The sequence below is a fragment of the Sceloporus undulatus genome, chromosome 3 (assembly GCF_019175285.1).
Source record: "Sceloporus undulatus isolate JIND9_A2432 ecotype Alabama chromosome 3, SceUnd_v1.1, whole genome shotgun sequence".
In the NCBI taxonomy this organism is placed as follows: domain Eukaryota; kingdom Metazoa; phylum Chordata; class Lepidosauria; order Squamata; family Phrynosomatidae; genus Sceloporus; species Sceloporus undulatus.
Window position 1 is genome coordinate 110,476,235 of NC_056524.1, and position 18,796 is coordinate 110,495,030.

Here is an 18,796-nt window from a genome sequence, read left to right on the forward strand (position 1 = left end):
CATTTGGCGCGTCTGTACCACACCTATGTCAGCTGGGCTGGACTAATGAACCATAAAGTTAACAATTATAAATTCCCTAATCTGTACCTTAATTATGATCAGAATGTTTCCAAAAGATAGGCTCCTGAATGTCAAACTATGGTATGTAGTACATGGGTATATTTAAATTAAACATAACAATTGTAACTAATTGTATGAGAGACATACAGCTCAATCTCCTCAAAGGGGTGCATCATTCAGCAAAGTAAACAAATGTATTTAAACAGAATCTAGGCAAAACCAAGGGTGCATCTATACTGCAAAAATCATGCAGTTTGACTTTAAGAGCTGTAGACATATCTTCCTGTGGAATCCTGGGATTTGTAGTTTTATAAGGTCTTTAAACTTCTGTGCCAAAGAATGCTGGTGACATCAACATAGGAAATTTTGAAGTTTATTCTGTTGATGCCCTAGAACTCTCCTTAAACTGCAAATGAGTAGTGTGAGAGCACTCCCACACATACATGAACCAGTTTTATTGTTGTGTGCCTTCAAATTGTTTCAGACTTATGATGACCCTAAGACAAATCTGTTACTAGGCTTTTTAGGCAAGATTTGTTCAAGTGAAGTTTGCCTTTCCTTTCCCATGTGGCTGAGAGAGTAGGACTTACTCAAGGTCACCATCTGAATTTACATGGCTGAGTGTGGATTTGAACCCTGATCCAGAGTCATAATCCAATGCTCAAATAACTGCACCCTGCTGGTTCTCCATACTGAACTCAATAGGTTTCAGATATCTAATTCAAGGTAGCCTCAGAAACAACTCTATTGAGCTCTTTTAAAAAGGATGTGAAGGTCAAAGACTCAAGCTAGTTACCTTGGGATGCATTTTGATTCAGAAGCAGAGTTTGGAAAGCCTGCTCTTCTTTTTGGACTACACCACCAATAATCCACCAGCCAACATGGCTGTTGGCTATGCTGGCTAAAGGATTCTGGGACATATGTTCCATTTCCCCCAGCTCTATTCAAAACAAGGTGAACTTCATGTGTTTTTCTGTATAGGCTTAATATACTTCCTCTTTGGAGGGAGTGGGGAAATAAAAATATTCTATGGAATATTTTATTTTTTTGGAATGAACAGAGTAACTAATATGAAATGTGGGGTTTGTTTAACCACCTTTCCCAGAGCTTGTAAAAGTTACTTATTTGTACAATAAACTGCAGTATCCTTTACTGTGACTGAATAATCTGTGAATTCTGTGAACTCTAATCCCCAAAATTACCTTTTCCAAGTGCATGCCCTATCCAAACATCTCATGTGAAAGGTGGTATACAGTACAACCTATATGGTAATGTTGTTTTTTTTCTGTACAATTTAAGTATTTTTAGTGCATTTTATAGGCTGGTATACATGCAGACATTGACTGCTATATTGATGAAACTGTATACTTTTACAGGTATAATAGTACTGAAATTTGCAGGGTGATGTTGTTTACTTACTCAGAGAACAGGGTGCTCCTGTGGCTATATCACATTTTTATGTCATCAAACCTATGAATATGATGCACACTTGGAGCCTATGTTTAAACAAGGGAGGGGATCATCAAATAGCACAATACTAAACTAGGAAACATTGGTGCTTTCTATATGGAATGCACATCTTATGCCTCTGTATCATATTTCATCATGTTTCAAACAGACAGCTCTTTTTTGTTTTTTTGCTTATGTTTCCCCTTAACAACTGTCATTAATTTACTGATATGCTGTCTATCAGGCATACATCATCTTGATTAGAGCTGTTATCCTAATCAAAAGGCTGATAATTAAGACTATCCATCTGTAGAGTTCCAAGTGCTAAGATGATCTGAGGATCCTAATTAAGATTATTTAGGTGTTAGTTAAATGTCATCATTAGATTCAGCTAATCATACCAGCAGGTACATTAGATTTGCATTAATGTGCTGCTGCTGAAGCCAACAGTTTTTAAAACTGAAATCTACACCTTGCAACTCCCTCCTTAGGGAGGTTAAAATGGTCCCGTCCTATTTATTGTCCTTCTGTTGGTAGGCCAAAACCTTTTTTTTCAGACAAGTGTTTAGAACTGAAAAAGGGTTGTAGGAGCTGTATTGTTTTAAATGGCATTCTTCATTGTTTTAAAAATATTTTAGAATGTATGTTTTTTTTAAATATAGTTCTAAGTTTAATCCAGTTTTAATGTGACTTTCTTTGTATGTTTTTAATTGTAATCTTTTTTACATCTTGGGGAAAAAGCAAAATATAAACAAAGTTAACAAGCACGACGACCACCACCAATACAGGATTCCACATCAACACAAACAGCATTGTACTGGTGAGGTGAAATATTAATGTTATGGGGGGTACTGGGTGTGTCTAAATGGTCCAAATAAAATGTTCTCACCTAGCATAAGGGATGATTGAGGTTGAGTCTGGACCTTTTCATCACCTCAAGGCTTTAATCTGGAGGGGGGGAAATGGGGCTTTATCTTAGTTTTGAGCAAAAAATCCAGATAACATGCATGTGTGCATGCGTGTAAGGACTGCACTCTATAGCAACATTGGTGTGAGGTTCAGTGGGTTGGGAGTTCAGAATTACATAAATTCAAGAACCCTGAGTTGATAGAGGATGAGCAATCACTGCTCCAGTACCTGAAGTCATGCTGATAACTGTCAAAATTTCTTCTAAAATCCCTTTAACTCTTTTTCAAATGCAATTATTCTTCTTGGCCACTATGCATCACTGCAGTTATAGCTCAATTCCCAAGTCTAGTTTAGTTTAGTTTAATTAGTTTAACTGAACAACAGACATTATGTCAAGTAAATGAAAAAAAAAACCTTTTCTTTCTTCTTAACCCCTTCTTCATTGGATATTAATTTGGTAATTTTAAACTTTCAAGTTGAAAAATCAATGCACTTCAAAATTGCAGCAGCAATGCACTCTATCTGATTTTAATATTAAAATCTTACTTTGTTATTTTTATTTAGTCCTTCCCCTGAAACTGAGTACAGTTGTCCTTCCACATTGGCAGCTTTGAATTTTGTGGATTTTTCCCCCCAGTTTTGATTACTATGTTCTCTCCAGGAATCTCGAGGCTCTCCAACTAAACTCTGCAAGAAATTGACCATAGAGTTGCCCTGGAGGAGGTAGAAATTTCTAGAGAAAACATTTCTCTAGGCATTTGTAGGTCCTCCAGTGTGATACTATTATCAACTTCTGGCAGATGTTGACCACAGAATTGCACTGGAGGACCTGGAGATTCCTAGAGAGGTGTTCTCTCAGGTAAAAATGTTAGGTTTTTTTATTTACAGTTTTTCCACATTCATGGGGGTCCTTCACCCCTAACCCCAGCAAATGTGGAACATCCACTGTAGTTATTCAAAGTCTCTTAAGTGGGGTTCAAAGTGATTTCAGTTCCACAACCGAAGGCTGCTTCCTCAATTCCTTGAAGTTGTAGAGGCAAACATGAATGAGTTGTTGTTGCTGTTTTTATTTCCACAGGCAGGTTTCTTAAATCTTCTCTGTAGTGATGGTTATCTTTAAGAATGTTGGAAGTGTGATGTTCAATGCCTATGCAGGATGGCCATCTGCAGTAGTGAGTAATGGTTCCCCAGCCCTTGGTATCTGTGGATTTGCCATCAGCAGATTCAAGCATCTGCAGAAGGCAAGCCCATGTTCTCCCCAATGGTGGCACATGCACACCATTATGGACAGCTCCCATTGTCCCATGGCAGTGCATGTATGCAGCCACACCAACATTAAGACCCATTCCCTAATGAAGCTGCACCACTACAGGGGACAACGGATGCTGTCTGTAATGGTGACACAGCCATCTTCACATGATGCCATTGAAGTTCTGTTGTCACTAATGGTGGTGTCTCTGCATGCACACTCTGTCATTGGGAACAACAAAATTTGAGAATCCATAGATTTTGGTATCCGGGGGGGGGGGGGGGTCTGGAAAGGATTCTCCACTGATACTGAGGGCTGACTGTATATGATGATGGAGACCTGGAGAGTGTCCACCGTCTCTTTTTCTCAGTTGCCTAACTGCAGTCAGTAGGTACATATATGCTTCCACATCCCCTCAGACATTGCTAGTTGCCATCAAGCTTCTGGTGTGCTTGGGAAGCAGATGTTGTAGAAGGAAACAGTGTCTACGTCTTTACACAATATTTATCATAGTACCAGCATTAGCATAATCAAGGGTCATACCAGAGTACACCACCAAAATTATTCTGGCCAGTATGTGATAAAGTACAATAAAAACAATGAAAACAAGCAGGTTTTTAAGAGTTATTAAATACTTACTTCTTTCCCCTAAGTTTGTAAGAATGGACAGGTTTTCAAACTGATGCCTTAAAGAAAGCAAACAAACAAACCTGTGGAGGAAAATCAAATCCCTGACAAGACTTCCATAACTGGGATCCTACCACCAAGAAATCCTTGTCATCTATGATAGTCTGATCTCTCTAAGACACCAGCAAAACAGAGATAATAGCAAGTGCAACAATGTCAATAATTCTAGCATTTGGCTTGGCTTTGTTTTTATAAATGTAAGGCTTCAATTTCATGGCTTTTTTATTTAAAAAATAGTAAACTAATGTTCATTGAAGGAGAGAGAAAAATCTGAAGCAGCTGCAATGCAGTATACCAACTCTGCTTTAACAAAGTTTGTCATCTTCAGCATATGTTTCCCCAAGCAAACATTAGCAAAGATTCCTACAGAAGATACAAGATGTGAGCCTTCACATTGCATTTTACTAGATGCTTTAAAAAGAGATTCACCTAAGATTTCATTAGCATATAAACAGTTGTATTTGCATAGAAATAAGCACATTCAAAATGTTTTTGCAACAATTATGGGCTCACATATGCTACAGATCTAAGAGTCTTATTGGCTCTGACCCTTCAATTTTTGCAAGAGAAGTTTGGAAACAACAGTTAATCTGTACTCATCTTTACAGAGCTTATGTTTAATATTTATAAATCATGAATCGTGATATAGGCACTTCAGCTAAATTGCTCATGTTTTCATAGGGTCTTCCAAAACAGTAATGAAACAGTTGAAGCCCTCTTTATTCTTTAAATTCACTTCTAATTTTGGAACTTCAAACCTCTCCTTGAAATCTTGCTTAGTATGGTACAAGATGTGAAGATGAAAGCCATGTATTTGTAATCAGGCACCAAGGGAAGACAGAGATCCTGTAACTCTATATTGCACAGAAGGAGCAGTATTGCAAAAAGTTAGCAGCTTTTTTTCAACACCGTTTACCAAGCTTTATTTCTACAGTGCAGATGCAGTCTACATCTACTCTTCAGATGCATGGAATAGATTGTTGTCCAGGAAAGATCTCTATAATCAGATTGTATCAATAGCCATAGAAATGCAATACATATAAGGTGACAAATTCAGTTTTTACTATGGTTGCTGAGGAAGAAAGGCGGGAAGAAAGGTGTTGCCTAAACCCAGGTTGGGTGAATGACTATATGAGTAGCAGAGGGAGTTTTGGAATGTTGTGTGTTTAGGCTGGGAACCAGAAGGGCAATGGGATAAACCTCACTACCATATTCACAAGCATGGGTATGGAAGTGAGGCAGTGTAGATACCAGTGCTCTGTACAATGCAGCACCATACCAGTACTATTATGGAGGTGCGATAAACATTCCTTGTATGTTTCCATGTGCTTCAAAGGCCTGGCTATAGAAGCCTTGTGTGATAACTCAGATAGACCTGAATGCAAAGCCTCTTTCTGTGTCCTGATAGGAAAATCCATAGCCCTCTTATTTCCCATATCAAAGGACTGATGTTTGTGGTAAAGGGAAGAGAAGAATCAGATTACATGGGAAGAGTGGCTGGGGGCTGAACCATCATAAATTGAAGCCTACCAGGTCCAAACATGCCCATCTTGGCAAATACACCCACAATAGGATGGAAATTGTCTTTTAAAAAATGGAGGAAAGATTTTAAATGCTGATCTTACATCAGATATGCCCTGTGTGCAGGAACCTGGCAAGGTAGTGGATATATCAAGTACTCTGTGCTTGGAGCATTTCAGAATTGTTATGCCAAAGAGCTCTATATATTATTTAATGAGGAAAGAAATTACTACATGTTGCAGCCTTGTTATTTATCAAATCCCTACCTATCATGTTGCCACTGATGAGCTAGTTACTGTATCGGCATCAGTTCTGATCTGTGTTATGTCATCTGCTGACAACTTACGACTTCTAATGAAAATTTCTGGTTCAAGTACAAAGGCACATCACAGATGTGTAAACAACTTTCTGTGGTGATTGGTTTCAGCTACAGTTGGCAACAGACTATTACCCTATCACTTGATATTCATCACACATCAAACAAATAGATTGGGAAAAATTAAGATTTCTTTCTATGTAATGTAGATGTGTGAGGGATGTGGTAGCAAGTGGTTAAGATGACTGGAAGATTGGAAGGTTGGCAGTCTGAGGCCTGAGTGCTGCATGATGGGGTGAGCTCCTGTCGCTAGTCCTAGCTTCTGCCACCTTAGCAGTTTGAAAGCATGCAAATGCAGTAGATAAATAACCACTTTGCTGGGAAGGTAACAGTCATGCTGGCCACATGACCATCAGAGCAGTCCTTGGAAAACACTGGCTCTTCGGTTTAGTAACAGAGATGAGCACCACCCGCTACAGTCAGTCCTGACTAGACATTCATCTCAAGGGACTACCTTTACCTTTAATGTAGATACTTTCAGGAACTGTCCATGGGGATATTTATTTGCCAAATGCAGAATATCTGAGATTGGGATCTCTGGCAAATATATTCTGCTCCTACCATGCTACATAATTGTACTGTATCTTAAGACTGTTTGAAATAGAAAAGGAACTCCTTCAGTGACTGAGAAATAATATGAGAACTTTCTTCAAAATAGTTTGACAGAAAACTGACACAGATACCCTTTTAATTGAAAAATCTACTCTTTCAGTATATTGTTATCTACACACTTGTATGTTTGGGTCCCATAAACTCATTTGGGGACCTTGTTTGTGGCATGTAGGGAGGAGAAAACCACATGGAAGATTCTCCCTCCCTGGGGAATGTCTCCTATCCAAACTCCCATGCAATTTCCATTGATTTCTGTGGCAAAGCAGGAATGGGAACCAATCATACATGGCTGAGGGCAGATTCTTTCTAATGCCATGCACCAGGAAGACTTTGATTTGGTCTGCCAGAGAAATCACTTTGCCTTGTGGCACAGTGGTCAAATGCCAGTATTGCATCCACAAGGTTGTGAGTTTGATCCCAGGGGCTGCAAGGTTGACTCAGCCTTTCATTGTGTTGTAGGTCGGTAAAATGAGTATCCTGCTTGTTGGAGGCAATTGGTGTACAAATTATAAACCGGTTAGAGAGTGCTAAGTTCACTGATAAGTGGTATATAAATGTACATGCTATTGCTATTGGGCATGCAAGCTGGCACAATGGATGCTACTTCTGTCATTCCATGTTTCCTCCACCATCTGGGGTGCTGGTAAGGGTTTCTACTAATTGGGAGGTGAGCCACCAAATGCCTGGAACCATGTCTTATGGTATGCCAAGCCTCTCCAGCTGTAATGGATAAAATTGTATTGGCCTTTCAGTTTTAGTCATTCACTCATTGAGGTGTGTGCTCTGCCTGCCATTTCCCAATACAGTCACAAAATTACCTCACATTTCAGTCACTCATCATTCCTAATGTTATACCTAGACACTAAAAGTCTTCCTACCAGGAAAAGAAAAAATCCCAGTGGATCAATATGCCCCTGTTAAAACAGCTCCACTGGTTGCCAGTTTGTTTCTGGGAAAAATTCAAATTGCTGGTTGTGATCTATAAAGCTCTATATGACCCAGGCCCAGGCTATGTGGTAGACCTTATCTCCCTGTATGAGCCTGTCTGGGCCTTGAGTTCATCAAAACAGGCTTTTCTGCCAGTTCCACCACTGTTGCAAACATGGTTGGTAGGAACACAAGAGAGGGCCTTCTTGGTGGATGCCTCTAGTCTACGCTCTGGAGCTCCCTCCCAGGAAGACCCCTTCCTTGCTGTCCTCCTGTCAGGAGTCAAAAACATTTTTATTCCAACAGACTTTTAAAACAGACGGTTTTTAAAGAACAGACTAGGAAGTGCTGTATAGTTTTAAAGTGAATTATTTTAAATAATAGCAATAGAAAGTACATTTCTATACCGCTTATCAGTGCACTTAAGCATTGTCTAAGCAGTTTACAAAGTTTATGCTAATTTCCCCCAACAATCTGGGTACTCACTTTAGCAAGCTCAGCAGAATGCAAGCCTGAGTTGAGCTTTGAGCCCTTTTTTGCTGGTATTGAACTCAAAATCTTGCAGTTTGTGAGTGAGCGGTTGCAGTACAGGCATTTAACCACTGCACCACCAGGACATCTTTATCTTTTTTAATTAAAAAAGAAGTTTGAATTGTTCACTTTTTGTATGTTTTTAATTGTATTATTGTATTTATATTGTATTTGTAAGCCACAGAGTGCCAACTTTGAGAGAAAAGTGGAATGCAAATAAATATCATCATAATCCTCCTCCTCCTCCTCCTTATCGGGTGAACATACTGAGAAAAATATTCCCCATTGCTACTGCAATTTTGAAATGCATTGATTTTTCAACTTGAAAGGTATAGTTGTACTGGGATAATTGGGTTATATTTGCAAAATTCACCAATGGGATTCTGGAAGAAAAAATTGTTATTGTACCTTTTGCATTTTAATGTGGATGATAAGGTTTTGTTGTTGTTGTTGTTTTAAGTAAAACCAAAAACTGAGGTTTAACAGTTTAACAGTAGTTTAGATAAATACACAATAATCACTTATCAGAAAGTTTGGCCTGCAGAAAAACTCCCTCATTTTCCCATCCCGGCATTCAAAAATGTCAGAACCGGTGCTGTGACAGAAAGAGTAGAGGGGACTGGTGCGTCTTTTAGGTGTTCCTGGTAAAGAGTAAGCTCTCATCATCACCACTCTACTCAGAGAGTTCACATGTTGAATTTAAGTACAGTATTTACATTGATCCTTATTAAGTAGACCCAGATTTTTGGGTCAATTCAACAAAACTCCACAATCCCCATACAAAAAGCTTGTCTTTTTCTTCACATAATAATTTCCTGAAATACCTTGGGATGTGTGAGAATTATGCAGAAAATATTTGTTTTCTCCCCAATGGAGAAGCTTGGAATTTTTTTGTGAAAACAAATTAGTTGGATACTAACATCCCTGCTACATGAATTGGAATCCAGCCTGTTTTTCCAGCCCCTGGTCCCCTTCCAGACTTTTTCCTCTCTCTTACTCTCTCAAGAGTGGGAGAAAGAATTGACACCACATTGGTAACCTAGAAAAACACTATTTCTGCATTACTATGAGATGCAACATCTGCCAAAATATAAAGGATGCTTACAAACTGGGATTGGACTTCTCTGTATTTCTTTTATGATATGGAGACATGGTGAGTCCAACAGAGGTCCAGGCCTCAAAACTGGCCCTCAGAGTCCCTGGAGCTTGCTCACCCTTGCACTAGTTATGTATATATAGCAGGTTATAACTGAAGTTAAGATGACAAGACAAGCAAAACGAAACACAAATAAATACTGACAAATTTAAAAGGATGTTCATTTCCCTTATTTGTATCAGAAGACTTCATAATTGTTGTAGCTCCTGAACTCCAGGAGGCTTTTCTGGAATCAGACCAGCAGTCCCCACTGCTCCCACTTTCAATTCCCACTGAAATTTCTCTTAATTCATTTTTATTTCAATATTCCATATGTTTCTGGGTGTCACAGATAAGAATCTGTCCAGACATAAGAAATTTCACTTACATATCATCTGGGTAATAAGCTTTTCTTTCTTTCTTTCTTTCTTTCTTTCTTTCTTTCTTTTTATTTGTTTGCAGAGGAAGAAATCTAATTCATGTTGATGGTATCTGAGATAAAAACGTTTTAACTGCTACTGAAGTTTCTTATATAAAACAGAACGTTCTGTCAGATATCAATGAAACTCCATTTGCCACCATGCAATTTGAATTTGTGTGTGTATGTGTATGCTTTCATTAGCTATGCCCCTCCATTACTTAGTAGCTTATTTATTTGAACTGATTGTTACATTTGAAAACAGAGAAATGTTCTACCAATTATGGTTATCTTTTGTCACATGTATAACATCTGCAAGCAAGTAAGATTTGGGAATGAGATAAAAGAAGATGGAAGTTGAATACTTATGAATTACAGTATAATGGTTATGTGCCAAGATTATGATATAAATAGGAATATAAGGTAGATGAACCATGAGTATTCTGATGCCCCATCAAATTCTGAAGCTTTGATCTAACTCAAAATATGATCAGTGACCCAGTCCTGGAATATTTTTACACAAAACTAAATCCTACTGACATAAGTGGAAATATCAACCATCAAAGTTAACCATCATTAACATCTCCCATTGATTTTACTAGAACTTAAACATCACTAAATAGGATGAAAACCCAGAAGACATGGATCAGATAGCCTTGTTCCTGGATGAGACCTTGGGCAGCATCCTGCTAGTGACATTAATTGTTGTGTGCCTTCAAGTGATTTCTAATTTATAATGACCATAAGGTGAACTTACTACCAGCCTTTCTAAGCAAGATTTGTTCAGAGGATGTTTACTTTTACCGTCCCATGAAACTGTGAGCATATAACTTGCCCAAGGTCACCCAGTGAGTTTCATGGTTGACCAGGAATCAAACCTTGGTCTCCAGAGTCATAGTGCAACATTCAAACCACTATGCCATGATGGCTCTCCACTAGTGACATATGCACCTATAAGGTGGCTTATGTGTGCTATGTCACTTTTTGGACAATAGCCCTTTGTGGTCCATCCAAAACCTGAATTTGGAGAATTTTATGAGAACCCTAAGTCAATAAGATTATTATCATCATCATTATGATTATATTATTATTATTTGGACTACCACTCCTGAATGACAACTGCCCATCCTAGCTGAAGGATTCTAAGAGTTAAAGTAACCTTTCCAAGCTCTCAAATAAAATGCAGATAAAAAGAAATACAGATAATATTACAATTAAAATATTAAATCTCAGTTAAAAGCATTTGCTTTAAAAACAGGATGCCACCCAAATATGTAATACCAAAAATGATGTGGATATTTATGCATAAGCATAGCTGGCTGAACTCAAATTGATGAAAACTTCAATACTAAAAACACTTTTAAAAAGACAGAGCTGTTTTTCCTGTTTGATGCATTGATTTAAAATAGCCCATTCGTTTAGCTCCCAGTATTTGCTTCTTTGACCTTCCTGTCACATTTTTTCTATATGTTTATTACCTTTTTTGTGAAATATGTCAGTTTCAGTTCTTGTTTGCTTTTCATTTCCTGTTTAGGCTGTATCCCTCCTTTAGATGTTTTGAAGTTAACTGCTGGGAGTAACACTGTAGTGCAATGCCTTTATTAAATACATCCCTTTCTTTCCTAATTCTCCCCCTTTACTGAAGAGAGTCTCCCCCATTACTTTGTTAAACTTAACACAAAGTAACTCTTCATGTTACTAAAAAGCATGGTTATTTAATTGCATATATTCTTAATTTCTGCCTATTACCAACCCATATTTGTTGGGAGCTTGCGGAAATGTTTATGGTACACAATCATTTTATCATTTCTCCCCATCAAAATGAGAATCTTTTGAGCACTCTTGAGAAGAAATGTGATCTTTGAATAGATGATTCCTTTTGACTCTTCTGAACTTGTTTTCTAAAATCATTATATACTTTAAGCACAAATATTGTCACTCTTCTATTTACTATAATTAAATATACCTTAAATACCTCAGCTGAAGGGAACTCAAAAGCCTCTGCTGACCAGAATGGGTCCCATTTGTTCATGATGAATCTTGCGGGTGGAACACATGTACCATCTTTAAAGGATCTTGCTGAGGACAAGGACAAGATCCACATGCAACTGGAGCCAAGGCTCAGATCCAGGAACCAATTGGTTGAATCTGGCTGGTGTCCTGGGGGCAGGGACCTGGAGTGGGCCAGTGAGAACAGTGTCTCCCTTCTAACTGGCACTGTATCATTGCTAATCCCTCAAACAGGGACGTAGCCAAGGGGGGGGGGGTTCTTGGGGTCCGGACCCCCCCCTTCCGTTAGAAAAATGAATGGTGTGTGCTGGTGCACCGCTGCACCCAAGCCCCAATATAATGGTGGAACTTAATTTGGACCCCCCCTTCCTAAAATCCTGGCTACGTCCCTGCCTCAAACATGGTAGTACAATGAGTGGGTTTATGTGGGGAAAAGGTATATGAAGGTGATACATCCACTATCCTGGTATATGTGTGTTCCCTGAGCCTAATAAGATATTATTCATGCAAGGAGGAATGTGGCATACAAGAGAGGTGTGCTTGCTTGCTGTAACATAAAAAGGAACGGTTGCCAGTTCTGCTCTGAAAAGTTGTTTCATACAGAAAGGGTGAGAGAACTGAGAATGAGAAGTAAAGGAGGAGAGTTTATTTGCCTTCTTTTATGTGCCTATGCACAAAACCCCTTTAACCAAAGGAGAAACTGTGTGCATTAAGAAAAAATATGCAAATGAATGCACACCTTATTTTCTCCAATGTGGAATGCATTAAAATTTGGACCAATTTCAAAGCCAGGATTTAGGGGAGAAACACACACACAAATCAAGACTGAGACTGCGTCTGCACAGAAGAAAGAATGCAGTTTGATAACACTTTAACTGTCATAGCTCAATGCTATGGGATTCTGGAATCTGTAGTTTGTCAAGCTCTCTGAGAGAGATGGCTAAATAGCCCACAAAATTCAAACCCCAGAATCCCATAGCATTGAGCCATGACAGTAAAGTGGTGTCAAACTGCATTAATTCTGCACTGCAGGTGCAACTTGAGTAATACTCAACCTTTGCCTAGGAGCGTTATTTGCTCAGAAAGCAAAATGGCTAGAACCATTCCTTCCCTTATAGAGTTAACAAATCCTTTTACAAAGTTATTTCTGTTAGTCCTGTGGAGTATCAGAGCCTGTGGTTATGGATTCATCAGACTGACAATGTGAGCTCTCTCATGTAAGGTTTGTGGGAGGCTTTCTTGTGGTTGCAACATCATCAGAGAGCTGTTTCGTGAGGACATGGGAGAGACTTTTTCTTTGTGGCTGCTTTCTACATGAGGCTAGGTTGGCTCCCTCTTCCCGCCAGCAGGCAAAAACCTGACTGTTAATTGACCATTGCAGAAATTCTTTGAACTAGACTGTGCAGTATAGGTTATCATCATCACTGCTTTTTAAATTGTAAAGGGATGCTTTTAATATAAGATGAGATTCCTCAAAATGCATGCTTTTAACATAAGATAAGATTCCTAAAAACTGAGTGATTTTTAAAAAGGGATAATGTAACTTTGGATTTTGATTTTTAAAAAGCTACAAGGCCCTCCCCAGGAAAAAAAAACCAATATCAAAACACACTCACAGCATTTTACATACAATTGATTTGATTGCATTGAAAATCGATTGCTTTTATAAAGGCTAATCTGGGATGGGAAGAAAAAAACAACAAACGTTTGAAAAGACTGACTTCTAACTTTAAAATCCAGTGTGTCAAGAAAAATTCAAACTAATAGGAATGAAAATGAAGGGGGAAATGCATCTGTTTTATGTATCACCAGAAGGGGTCTGTGGATACCAGATTACAAACCCTACTTTATAAAGTTCTTTTTCACACCAAAAGGAGAAAATCTCTTTGGTGATAATTTCATGAAGATGTCACATAATCACGTGAAGATCAAGAAACTATTATCTTGTCAGTATTACTGTTAGACAGTTCTGCAGTTCAGTACCTCAGTTGGTGATACATCTTAAACATTTTGGAAAGGACCAGTATTGGGAATGAAATTTAAAGTTGTATTATTTTAGTGCTGGCTGCATAATGTCCCAAACATGACCTGCAAGGATTTCATTCTAGAGGTCATAAGGTAATTCATTCTCCTTGCCTCTTCCATACTTGATTGCTTTGCTGAGATTGACAGTTCTTAGCATGAGAGAGCCAACTGCAGCATGAGAGCCAAGGTGGAACCTCTTATTCATTTCACAGGGACAACCCTATTGACATAAATCAGTAAAATAATTAGTTTATAATAGTAATAGCCATACATTTTGGGTCACAACTGACCTAGGCTAAATCTGACATGGTGACCTAGAGTCGCAAAGCTCCCATATCCCATTACTAATGCCCTGAGCCATTCAGAACCCATGACAATAATATCATTAAAAACCCTTCTAACTTTGCTGAAGCATGAGTTTCCTTTCCTAAGCCTTTATTTATTCTCTCTAATCAAATTAGGCATTTATGGTGTAAATTCAAAACATTTAAAATCCTCAAAATGAGCTTTTTTAAAATTGGCTCTCTACCCCGGTGTTGAATGAAAATAAAATAGTTCTTTTTGAGTGTGATGGAAGGATTATATCCTCTTTTTCACTTAGCCCTCATGGAATAGATTAACAAACAAACAAAAAGCTTGCCTTGTGTGAATTGTGGTATTTTATGATCCTAATAAAAATTCCACTGTATATAAATTGTAAGGACAGTTCATGTGCAAAAGAGTTTTTGTGAATTCCAGCCCGATGCCTGGAACCAGAAAACAAAGAGATGCACTAAAAATAATGATGATATTTTTTAAAATAATAAGCAAAAATAGATATATCTATGAACATTGTTGAACAACATAGTGATTTCTGGTGATTTCAGTGTAGTCTAGAATGTTTTTTGTAACACAAAACTCAAAATATATTTATATTGTACATGGAAATACATAGTAGGCTGAGCTAAACAAGGAAAGATGCAAATGTAGTAATTTTCACCATGTAATTTTAAAAAATGTGAATGGGAGCTTTCAGCGGGCATCATAGTTTATGGGAGTTTTTCGGGCTATGTGGCCATGTTCTAGAAGAGTTTATTCCTGACATTGTTCGGCATCTGTGGCTAGAAACTTCAGAGAATGCTGGCATTGAAGTGATGTGTGTGTATATACACAACAACACACAACACACACAAACACTGTGTGACACTATGTGGGAGGAGTGGTTTACATGTTAATCTGTATATTTGTTCTGTGTGTGAATGGCAAGCCTCAGGGTGGGGGGATATGCAAGGAGGATTTGTGTCTTATCTGTGACACCTAGGCCTGTTCAGACGCAAATAAAGCTGCTTCGAGTCACTTTGGAGGTATGTATTTCAAGATGCATGAGTCCTAAGGGTCCAAAAGCCACACCAAAGCTGCATTCCAGTCCTTAGGACAGGAGCGTGGCTTTGGTGTGGCTTTTGGACTCTTAGGACGCATGCATCATTGAAATACCATACCTCCAAAGTGACTCGAAGCAGCTTTATTTTGGCCTGTCTGTAACAGGCCCTAGAAACATATGGAATATTGAAATAAAAATGCATTAAGAGAAATTTCAGTGGAAACTGAAAGTGAGGGAAGCAGGGACTGCTGGTTTTGTCCTGGAAGAGCCTCCTGGAGTTCAAGAGCTACAACAATTATGAAGACTTCTGATACAAATAAGGGAAATGAACATCCTTTTAAATTTGTCAGTATTTATTTGTGTTTCATTTTGCTTGTCTTGTCATCTTAACTTCAGTTATAACCTGCTATATATACACAACTAGTGCAAGGGTGAGCAAACTCCAGGGACTCTGAGGGCCAGTTTTGAGGCCTAGACCTCTGTTGGCCCCACCATGTTCCTGTAACATAAAAGAAATACAGAGAAGTCCAATCCCAGTTTGTAAGCTTCCTTTCTATTTTGGCAGGTGTTGCATCTCATTGTAATGGAGAAACAGTGTTCTTCCAGGTTACCAATGGGGTGTCAATTGTGTCTCCCACTCTTGAGAGAGTAAGAGAGAGGGAAAAGTCTGGAAGGGGAAAAACAGGCTGGATTCCAATTCATGTAGCAGGGATATTAGTATCCAACTAATTTGTTTTCACACACACACACACACACACACACACACACATATATATATATCTCCAAGCTTCCCCATCGGGGAGAAAACAAATACTTTCTGCATAATTCTCACACATCCCAAGGTATTTGAGGAAATTATTATGTGAAGAAAAAGACAAGCTTTTTGTGTAGGGATTGTGGAGTTTTGTTAATTAGTGGTCCATTGTCTGCTGGAAATAAACCCTGATCCTGGGTGGTTTTCATTTGTATTTTGCTGGGTCTTAATTTTGGTGTTTTTCAGGACTGGTAGCCAAGCTTTAGGCCCAAACAAAAGCCTGTTACAGACTGCCAAAATAAAGCTGCTTCGGGTCTCTTTGGAGATATGCTATTTAAATGATGCATGGGTCCTAAGAGTCCGGAGGTCGCTCCAAAGCCACACTCCATTCCTAAGCACTGGAGTGCAGCTTTGGTGCAGCTTCTGGATTCTTTGGATGCATACATCATTTAACCAGCATACCTCCAAAGAGACCCAAAGCAGCTTTATTTTGGCAGTCTGTAACAGGCCAAACAGGCCAAAATAAAGCTGCTTCGCAGGGACATAGCTAGGATTTTAGGAAGGGGGGTCCAGACTAAGTGCCACCATTATAATGGGGCTTGGGTGCAGCGGCGCAGCAGCACACACCATTCATTTTTTTAAAGGGAGGGGGGGCCCGGACCCCAAGAACCCCCCCCTGGCTACGTCCCTGCTGCTTTGGGTCTCTTTAGAGGCAGGTTGTTTAAATGATGCATGTGTCATAAGAGGCCAGAAGCCACTCCAAACCCATGTTCCAGTCCTAAGGTCTGAAGCATAGTGTTGGTGCCCGCTTCTGGGCTCTTAAGATGTGTGTGTGTCATTTAAACAGCATACCTCCAAAATAAAGTGACCTGAAGCAGCTTTATTTTTTTGCCTGCCTGTTCGGGCCTTTTGTTTACTTTAAGGATTCTTCTTTCCTGTTGAAGTTGTCCAGTTGTGTGTGCATTTCAATGGCTTACCTGTGCATTCTGACCTGATAGTTGTTGGCATGGTCCATAATTTCAGTGTTTTCAAACAGCATTTTATGCCTAGGATAGTTTATAACATGTTCTGCTATTGCTGATATTTCTGGCTGACTCAGGGCCTGACCAGGCATTCCAAAATGGAGGTATGCTGTTTAAATGATACATGCGTCCTAAGAGGCCTGGAATACAGGTTTGGTGGTGCAGCTTCTGGCCTTTTAGGATGAGTGTGTCATTTAAATAGCATACCTCCAAAGTGACCTGAAGCAGCTTTCTTTTGTCCTGTCTGTTTGGGCCCTTCATCTGCAGTGTCTTTCATGTTCCTTGATCCATGTTTGGACACTATGTTTGGTGGTCCCTATGTAGATTTGTCCGCAGCTGCATGGTATACAGTAAACTCCTGTGGCCGCAAGAGGATCCCTCCTGTCCTTTGCTAAGCGAAGCATTTGCTGGATTTTCTTGGTCAGTTTATAGATTGTCTGGAGGTTGTGTTTCCTCACCAGTTTTCCTATTCTGTCTGTGACTCCTTTGATGTACGGTAAAAAATACCATCTCTTTCTTTCTTTCTTTCTTTCTTTCTTTCTTTCTTTCCTTGCATAGCTTTTTCTAGTAGTATTTCAAACGGCTAAAAGCTGATGGCTTGAGGGGTATAGGCTGGCATACTGTTGGTTATACCCTTCTACAGTAAACCTATTCAGTCAATTCCCATTGATTGAATGAGTCTACTCAAGACAAACAATGGGATACAGGTCATAGTCTCACTTTCTTTCAATTCAATCATGAGGACACTAATAAAAATAACAATATAGAAGGGCAATCTAGATGTGACTATATGCTTGCATCAATATTTTCTGTGTCTGGAATTTTCCTGGTGCCATATGTACCAGTGAGCACTGACTACATATAGGGAAAACAACACTGCTGTGATTTTCCATTTAAAATGTTTTCAAGACTGTAGTGTTTTATAAATCTGCAGGACCACTTGTGTTCACTGGTAAAAGCACCACACAAAAAGAATATTCAGGCAAACAGGCAGGACTGGATGTTTACAGTGTTCACCAGGGCAATAGAGGCGGAAAGACTCTAAGTAATGATTGGGTAAAGGCATGAAAAATAGAGGTGGAAAGACACTATATTAATGGAAAATAGAAGCAAACTATGCATGGTCTACTTCTGGAATGAATTTTAGAGATCCTTCTAATTAAAGTATATATAAAGAGCATTGTAAATTCACAAAATGATTACAGAACAGAATGAAATAAATCCAGTTTAACAATAATGTTTATTTATTTATTTATTACCTCTGTAATGGGTGTTTTAAAAGACAATGTTCTGCTTTATTTCATTAAGCTTGTTTAATGATTTCTCTGTAGAATCAAGCAGAAGGGGTGTTAAGGGATAAGCAGTGAAGCTCTGGTTAAGCAACAAATACCTTGGACTGTTAACAACAGCAACAAAACCAACATATATAATAATCTAAAACTTAGACATACTCCCTAGTTCTAACGCCTCTATCATTTAGTTGATTACATTTGCTCTTTACAATTTTTCCTTACACTTTTCTTGAGCAGCAGAAGATTTCAATCTTCAGCAGTATGTGTATATCAATAAAGAACAGGTTTTCTCATTTGCTCATTGCTACATGGATGGTTCTCAGCTGATAAATTCCAACTTCACATCAGAAGTAGTAAATGTTGTCATGGTTTTTCCTAAACCACCAAACTGTGCCTCACCAAATAAGGAAAACAAAAATCACTTTTTAAAACTTCTCTCAAGGCTGCCTCCTTCCACCC